Genomic DNA, 7500 nt, shown 5'->3' with positions numbered 1-7500 from the left:
TACTCAGCCCTGTTTCAGCCCTACAAAATCAATTCTGTTTTGATGTGAAACTTGTTGAAAGTGTTGATGGTGGGTATCTGCTGAGTTTAATCTTGTCACCGTAGCTACTCTGGCCAATTCTGCTTGGCCCCCTCATTGCTGCTTGCAGCTATATTTACGCATCATCTTTCTTCTGCCATGGAAGTCTATGGCAGCCCACAGAACCGTCTGGTGAAAAGTTGTGAAATTTGGCACACCGATTAGGGACAGTGCCATGATTAATTTCACCAAGTTTCATGTTGGCACTTCGAGCGCTCTAGCGCCACCAACAGGCCAAAGTTGGACGTGCGTTCACGCACGTAACTTTTGACCCGTATGCCCGATTGTCAAAAATTAGGTATCGTTGGAATCCTTGGACCAAGCCGAGTTCAACGCACCCTATGACGTCATTTTCCGACATGATGGATTTTCCGCCATTTTGGATTTCATCAAAGGACTTTGTCAGAGGTCACATATTTTGTCCGATCGACACCAAACTACACAGATATCATCTACAGACCATGCCTCATTAATGCATTGCTTTTTGTCTTCGGAACTAAAACCGTTCGCGCGTAACAGCCAATCGAAATTTGCGGCAAAGCCGCCAAACAGAAAGTGAGCTCATATCTCAGCAACCCATTCATCTATCATAACCAAACTTAGTCCATGGACTCAGGACCCAATCAGGGGGACGCTCAAGAAATCTGGTGACCTTTGACCTCTAGGGGGTGCTGTAATTAAGAAACATGCCTTTTGGCCTGTAGCTGCTCTTGTGCTTAGAATTAAAATGGACTAGTGGTGTCTGGTAATACTGTTGGAGGTCCTTAGGCCGACCCAAGCCAACTTGTGATGTCATCGTAATTGATTCGGCCGCCATATTGGATTTAATCAAAACACGTACAAATTTTCACAGGTCACAAATTTCAGCGGATCCCCACCAAAATTGGCAGAGACCATCTTCAGTCCTTGCGTTATCAGTGCACTGCTTTCTGGAACAATTGACAGAAGCATTCGCCCGTAACAGCCAATCGAAATTGGTGGCGAAGCCGCCAAACAGGAAGTGAGCTCATATCTCAGCAACCCTTGCATGTATCAAAGCCAAACTTGATGCATGGACTCAGGACGCAATCAGGGGAACGCTCATGGAATCTGGTGACCTTTGAACTCTAGGGGGCGCTGTAATTAAGAAACATGCCTTTTGGCCTGTAGCTGCTCTTGTGCTTAGAATTAAAATGTACTAGTGGTGTCTGGTGAAACTGATGGAGGTCCTTAGACCGACCCAGGCCAACTTGTGATGTCATCGTAATTGATTCGGCCGCCATGTTAGATTTAATCAAAAACATCAAAAAGTTATCACAGGTCGCAAATTTCATCTGATCTTCACCAACATTGGCACAGACCATCTTCAGACCATAACCTATCAATATATTGCTCTCTGGAACAATTGACAAAAGCATTCGCCCATAACAGCCAATCGAAATTGGTGGCGAAGCCGCCAAACAGGAAGTGAGCTCATATCTCAGCAACCCTGCCATGTATCATAACCAAACTTACTACTTATATTCATGACCCCATTAGGAGGACGCTCAAAACATTTGGTGACCTTTGACCTGTAGGGGGTGCTGCAATTAGCAATATTGCATTTTGATGTGTAGTTGCTTATAAATCTTTTATTTTTTGATTTGAAACTGATGACAACATGTTCCATCCAGTTAATTCTAATGCGTGCGTGCAAGGGCAGGACGGGGTGGGACGGGCTGGGGTGATTAGGTGGGGGGGGGCTGGCTGGCGGAGGCGGTGGCAATACTCAGCCCTGTTTCAGTCCTGTTGATCCCGGGTGTCTGCTGAGTTCTATCTTGTCACCGTGGCTACTCCGGCCTATACTGCTTGGCCCCCTCATTGCTGCTTGCAGCTATATTTACAGTGCATGCAAATGCACTGTATTGTTATTCCACGGGCTTCTTCCGACTTATTATTATTCTTCCAGGCCCTAATTTGGCTTGAACCGCTTATCGTAGAAACTTGGTTCAAACTTCGACACGCAGCTCTTGCTGCAAATTTTCGTTCTATGACTTCATATTTCTACGACTTTTACTTTTTGAGATATTAAATAAAAACTAAACTTTAAAATTCTCCATAGACTTAACATGGCTTTATGACATCATAATAGGCTATTAAGGAAATAGAATGCAATCAACTGCACCTGTGCCAAAGATCCTTGATTACTAGCAAGATAGAGCAACGTAATTCGTTACTATGGGAGCAAAACGGGACAGTTCCGGTCTGCATAAGTGGGAGTGTCACCCTACGTCACTAAATAAACTTTCTCTCTTAATAAGCAATAAGAACAAATAAACATAATTGTGTTCACAGTATTATTGTATATAATCGTGTATGATACCAATGAATCATTCTTTAGGACATGATATGAATCATTTAATTAGTCATGTGAACCGAGCTAGCTTGCTAGCTAACGCTAGCTTAAAATGCTATACAAGTGGATGGGAGTAGCTATGGCAATAGTACAGCTATGCGCTAACAAGTGACTAGTTGAGGACTTCGCTTAAACTTAATATACTGTTGCAAATTCACTTGAGTATAAACTATCCACTTTAACTAATGTCAGTAATGTTATTCAGCTAGTTGTCATTTCAAAGAAATTACACTTCTCCGTTTAAAATGTTACCTTAGCTAAGAGGCTAGCTAGCATGCTAACAACCGGACAGTAACTGGCAGCAGCATGGTCTGATATTAGGTTATTTTATTACAAATCCGAACACTAAAAAATTACACTTTTAGGCTTGAAATGATCCCAAACACTTACAGATTATGACAAAATTTCCCAAAAAAACCTCAACAAATCCAGAAAGACATAATGACCAATTTATTGGTAAAATTCCACAAGTCTCCATTGACATTAGTGCAGCGAGGGTTTACTCTGGTCAGCATAAAGGGGGATTTCCCCCCCTCCCCCTTGCAATAATCGAACGCGGAAATTGTCGAACGTTTGCGCCTCTCGCTCCGCTTTAACCCTCTCTGCCTGTGCTCTCTCACTGATTGCCTGCAGCAACTTGAATGGAACCTCTTCTCTGTGTCCCTCTCCATTCAACTGAATAGCTCACTTCTAATCCCAACTTTCTTTCACTTCCTTTTCTTCACTTTCCCTCATTTTCTCTATCCCTCTCTCTATTTCTCCCAATTTCAATAACTTTTAACTATTCTTACTTTTTTTTTTTACTATTTACACATTATAAAGCATGGTAACCACTATAATGACCCTAGCAACAACCTAGCAACCACTTTTATAGCATAGCAACCACTATCATTATCCTAGCAACAGCCTAGCAACCACCTTAAATACCCTAGCAACAACCTAACAACCACCTTTATAGCATAGCAACCACTATAATTACCCTAGCAACAGCCTAGCAACCACTTTATAGCATAGCAACCACTATAATTACCCTAGCATCCAACCCAGCAACAACTTTGCATGCACTGTATTTCCTTCAGGAAATGCTTTTCTAGTTACAGTGCATGAAAATGCACTGTACTGTTCTTCCAACTTTTCTTCTTATTACAGTGCATGAAAATACACTGTACTGTTCTTCCTAGGCTTCTTCTTATTCTTCTTCTAACGCATTTAATGCAGCTTCAACCGTTTAACGTAGAAACTTCATTCAAACTATGTTACGTAGGTCTTACTTAGGACAAGAGTGCTATGTATTTTTTCAGCTCTGTTAGTAGTGGTTAGCATAGTTAGCATGTTAGCATTGCAAAACTGCTAAAAATGATTAGCTAGGTTAACTAAGTAACATGGTTAGCATAGTTAGCATGTTACCATAGTTAGCATGCTAGTTAGCATTTTTTGCAAAACTGCTAAAAATGATTAGCTAAGTAACATGGTTAGCATAGTTAGCATTGGTAGCATGCTAGTTAGCATAACTATTAAAAATGATTAGCTAGGTTAGCTAAGTCACATGGTTAGCATAGTTAGCATGCTAGTTAGCATAACTAACATGCTAGTTAGCATAGCTACTAAAATGATTAGCTAGGTTAGCTAAGTCACATGGTTGGCATAGTTAGTATGTTAGCATGCTAGTTAGAATAAGAGGTTGCTAGGTTACGGGGACGCTAGCGAGACACGCCGCTCCGTCTGGCATCATGTTTTTGTTTGTTTTTATGTAATGTTCATAATTTTATGTAATGTTATTTTTTTGTATTTATTTGTCAAGTTAAATGTTTTCACCTTTTATTTACGTTACTTTCGATAGTTTTTGTGTTATTCTTGGTCCTTTATTCTGGCTGATAACTAACGGTAACGTTAGTTTCTATTCGACTGGGCTGATGAGCTTGCCTTGACTAGAAGCTAGCCGTCCCTCTTCCATCTGACGCTGCACATCCTCTGTCTGGACTCGTCTGGACGGAAAGATTGCTCAGGGCAATGGGCCTACTCTGCGAGAGATCTGCAGCAGCCACGACCACCGAGCTGCGGCTGACCTGCGAGCTGCCATAACGTTAACATTAACGTATAGCCTCTGACGCTGGGTGCCTGCAGTCTGGATTGAGTGCTGACGTGGGGAGCTCTGATGGCGACGTCGGGAGAAGCAACAAACATCTTGCTAAAGCCACCGAGCTGCTGATCAGCAGGAAGATCGCCCATCATGACTTCAGACTGTTGTTCTTCCGGTGCTCTGCTCTCCAGACTGCCAGTAGTGCTAAATCTGAGTTGGTCAGTGAAAGATCTTTGTTGGTCTTGCATTGGCAGTTTCACGCGGGTCATCATTGCCCTTGGACTTTTTCAGCTGGTTGGAAATTGGACTAATTATTTTCAATTTTCTGTGTTGTCTGTGTTGTATGTCTGTGTTGTCTTGTATGTCTGTTGTCTTGTGTCACGGGAACGCTGGCGACTACGCCGCTCCGTCCGGCATCTTTTGTGTTTGTTATTTTTTTAAAAAAATGTTTTTGTCATCTGGTGTCAATGCTGGCGACTACGCCGCTCCGTCTGGCATTTTTTGTCTTATTGTCTTTTGTCAATGTATTGTATGTAGAGCGCTTTGGGTTGCACTTTGTGCATGTTAAATGCGCTATACTAAATAAAACTGACTTGACTTGACTACTAAAAATGATTAGCTAGGTTAGCTAAGTCACATGGTTAGCATAGTTAGCATTTTAACATTGTTAGCATGCTGGTTAGCATAGTAACTTGGTTAGCATTATTATCTTTGTTAACATAGATGGTAACCACTAACCCAAAAAGTGTGATTGATAGTCAGATTTGACCAAAGCTGTATCCTTTCAACTTTGACCTGGAAAGGTCACTTCATAGATGCCCATCATCAAAACATACTTAAACATTGACTTTTACCCTTTCAGCATAGATGCCAAATGAAGTGCAGGAAACATGGAATATTAGATTTAGTTATAATTTAGGCTATATAAAACTGTACGCCGGCTCTTAGATGTTTGAGGGAACTCACACATGCGGTACAAATCGTGTTCTGATTCTGCTCCTGGCGTAAAATTAGGAGCTGTAGCATCATTTTTTTCATCTCCTCATTTTCTGCATGGAGTTTTCCGAACTCCTTTTGAAAATCCATTGAACTTAAAATTTCACGGATACGAGCTACATTACAATTTGCTGATGACAGCTAAAATAAAGGGTATCGAACTTAAATATAATCTACTGAACAAAATCCAAATTATCTAGGCGCGAGCGAGCGGGTGAGTCCTAAGGTGAAGATGCATCAAGTGATCTGAAATGAGAATTTTCGCCAACATTGACAGGAGCGCAATTGTGACCTCATCATTATGACGTCAGGGCCGCAGACAGCAGAGTTGTGAGCAGCTCTTTATGGTTATGGTTATGGATTTAGCAGACGCCTTTGTCCAAAGCGACACATAAATACAAAACAACATAATAATATTTAAAATTGAACAGGGAACAGATTAGAATGTAGGTGAAATATAATAAGGAGAATAGTTATAATACACAATAATATCAATTCAATCAATAGCCTAATAAAAAGCAATGGAAAAAAAAGGGGAAAGGCAATAAAACAATAATGTCCATTCAATCAATAATATAAAAACAATGACATGCTAAGACTACATTAAGGAGAATACCAATAAAAAAACAATAATGTCAAATTAATTAACAGCCCAATTAAAATAAAACAACATTATACAAACCATAACACATAAGCGCTTAAACAACTAAGTATATGTTGAATAGGAATGTCTTTAGACCTTTAGCATGTTGCCTAGCAAAACTTGACATAGCCTAAGTAAATTAAATAGGCTATGTTATATTGATATGATTATTATGACCGCCGCTAGCGAAGCGGTCATATAGGGATTGTCAAAGTTTTTTTTTTTTTTCCCCGTCATCTACTTCCTGAATTTTTGGTCAACGATACCCGGGACACCGAACCACCGGGGCACATGAAATTTGGTGAGTATGTAGCCCCACTAGACTTTTACGGAAAAATTTTGTTTCGTCCCCGGGGGCCACTCCCACACCCCCCGTGCTGGGCCCCGTTTTTCCTAAATAACTACCTGAACCGTGGCACTGAGGATGAAGAATCTTTTATGGTATGTTGGTCTCAAGGGTCCACATCAATCTGGCCCATAATCACTCATTTGTGATTTGTGATTTGCACCCCCCACCCCCCCCCCCGGTAAAAAATGAAAATGCAATATTATTCTGCTTTAATCACCCCTATCTTCAGTTCAAGATGTTCAGAACTGCACCAAATTTTATGTGTATGATTGACCTGGCATTCTCTGGGGGTATGCCAAGTTTCGTAGAATTTCATCCATGGGGGGGTCTAAAAAAAATTAGGTTATGTGCAGTGGTGGAGGAAGTACTGAAACTCAGTACTTAAGTAAAAGTACAAATACACAGAGAAATATTTACTTTAGTAAAAGTAAAAGTACCACAATGACAACCCTACTTAAGTAAAAGTAAAAAGTACCTGCTTTTAAATGTACTTTAAGTATTAAAAGTAAAAGTATTTGCATAATGATTTATTCTCTTAATATCTATATTCTAAAAGGAAAAATCAATATGGGCTGTGGCATTTTAATCTAGTTAGTTTCTAAGCTAGTTTTAGGTTATACTCGACTAGATAGTTTTAAGTTAATGCAATTGTGCTTACCATCTGTGGCCCATTACATTCTGACCTACAATTCTAGAGACTGTAAGTCTGGTTATCTACTAGGGTGATCTGCTGAGTAATATCTTTCAGCAAAACACGAGAGCCTGAAGTTTAACGGGGTAGACAGGGGAAACGTCGGGTGGATCGTAATGCCAATTATGCTGATTGAACAGAAAAGTTGCTGAGAAAGGTGTCTTTATGATTAAATTCAGTTTCACTTGCGCAGACGCATAGACATTGAATGAGCGCTGACGTTACGCCACAATTGTAGGCTATGCATCTTTATTTAATCACACACAATTAAGGAATATTTCCTAATCTG

This window comes from Alosa sapidissima, chromosome 5, assembly GCF_018492685.1.
Source record: "Alosa sapidissima isolate fAloSap1 chromosome 5, fAloSap1.pri, whole genome shotgun sequence".
Classification (NCBI taxonomy): domain Eukaryota; kingdom Metazoa; phylum Chordata; class Actinopteri; order Clupeiformes; family Clupeidae; genus Alosa; species Alosa sapidissima.
The sequence above is the reverse complement of the archived record's forward strand: the minus strand, read 5'-3'. Positions refer to the sequence as shown.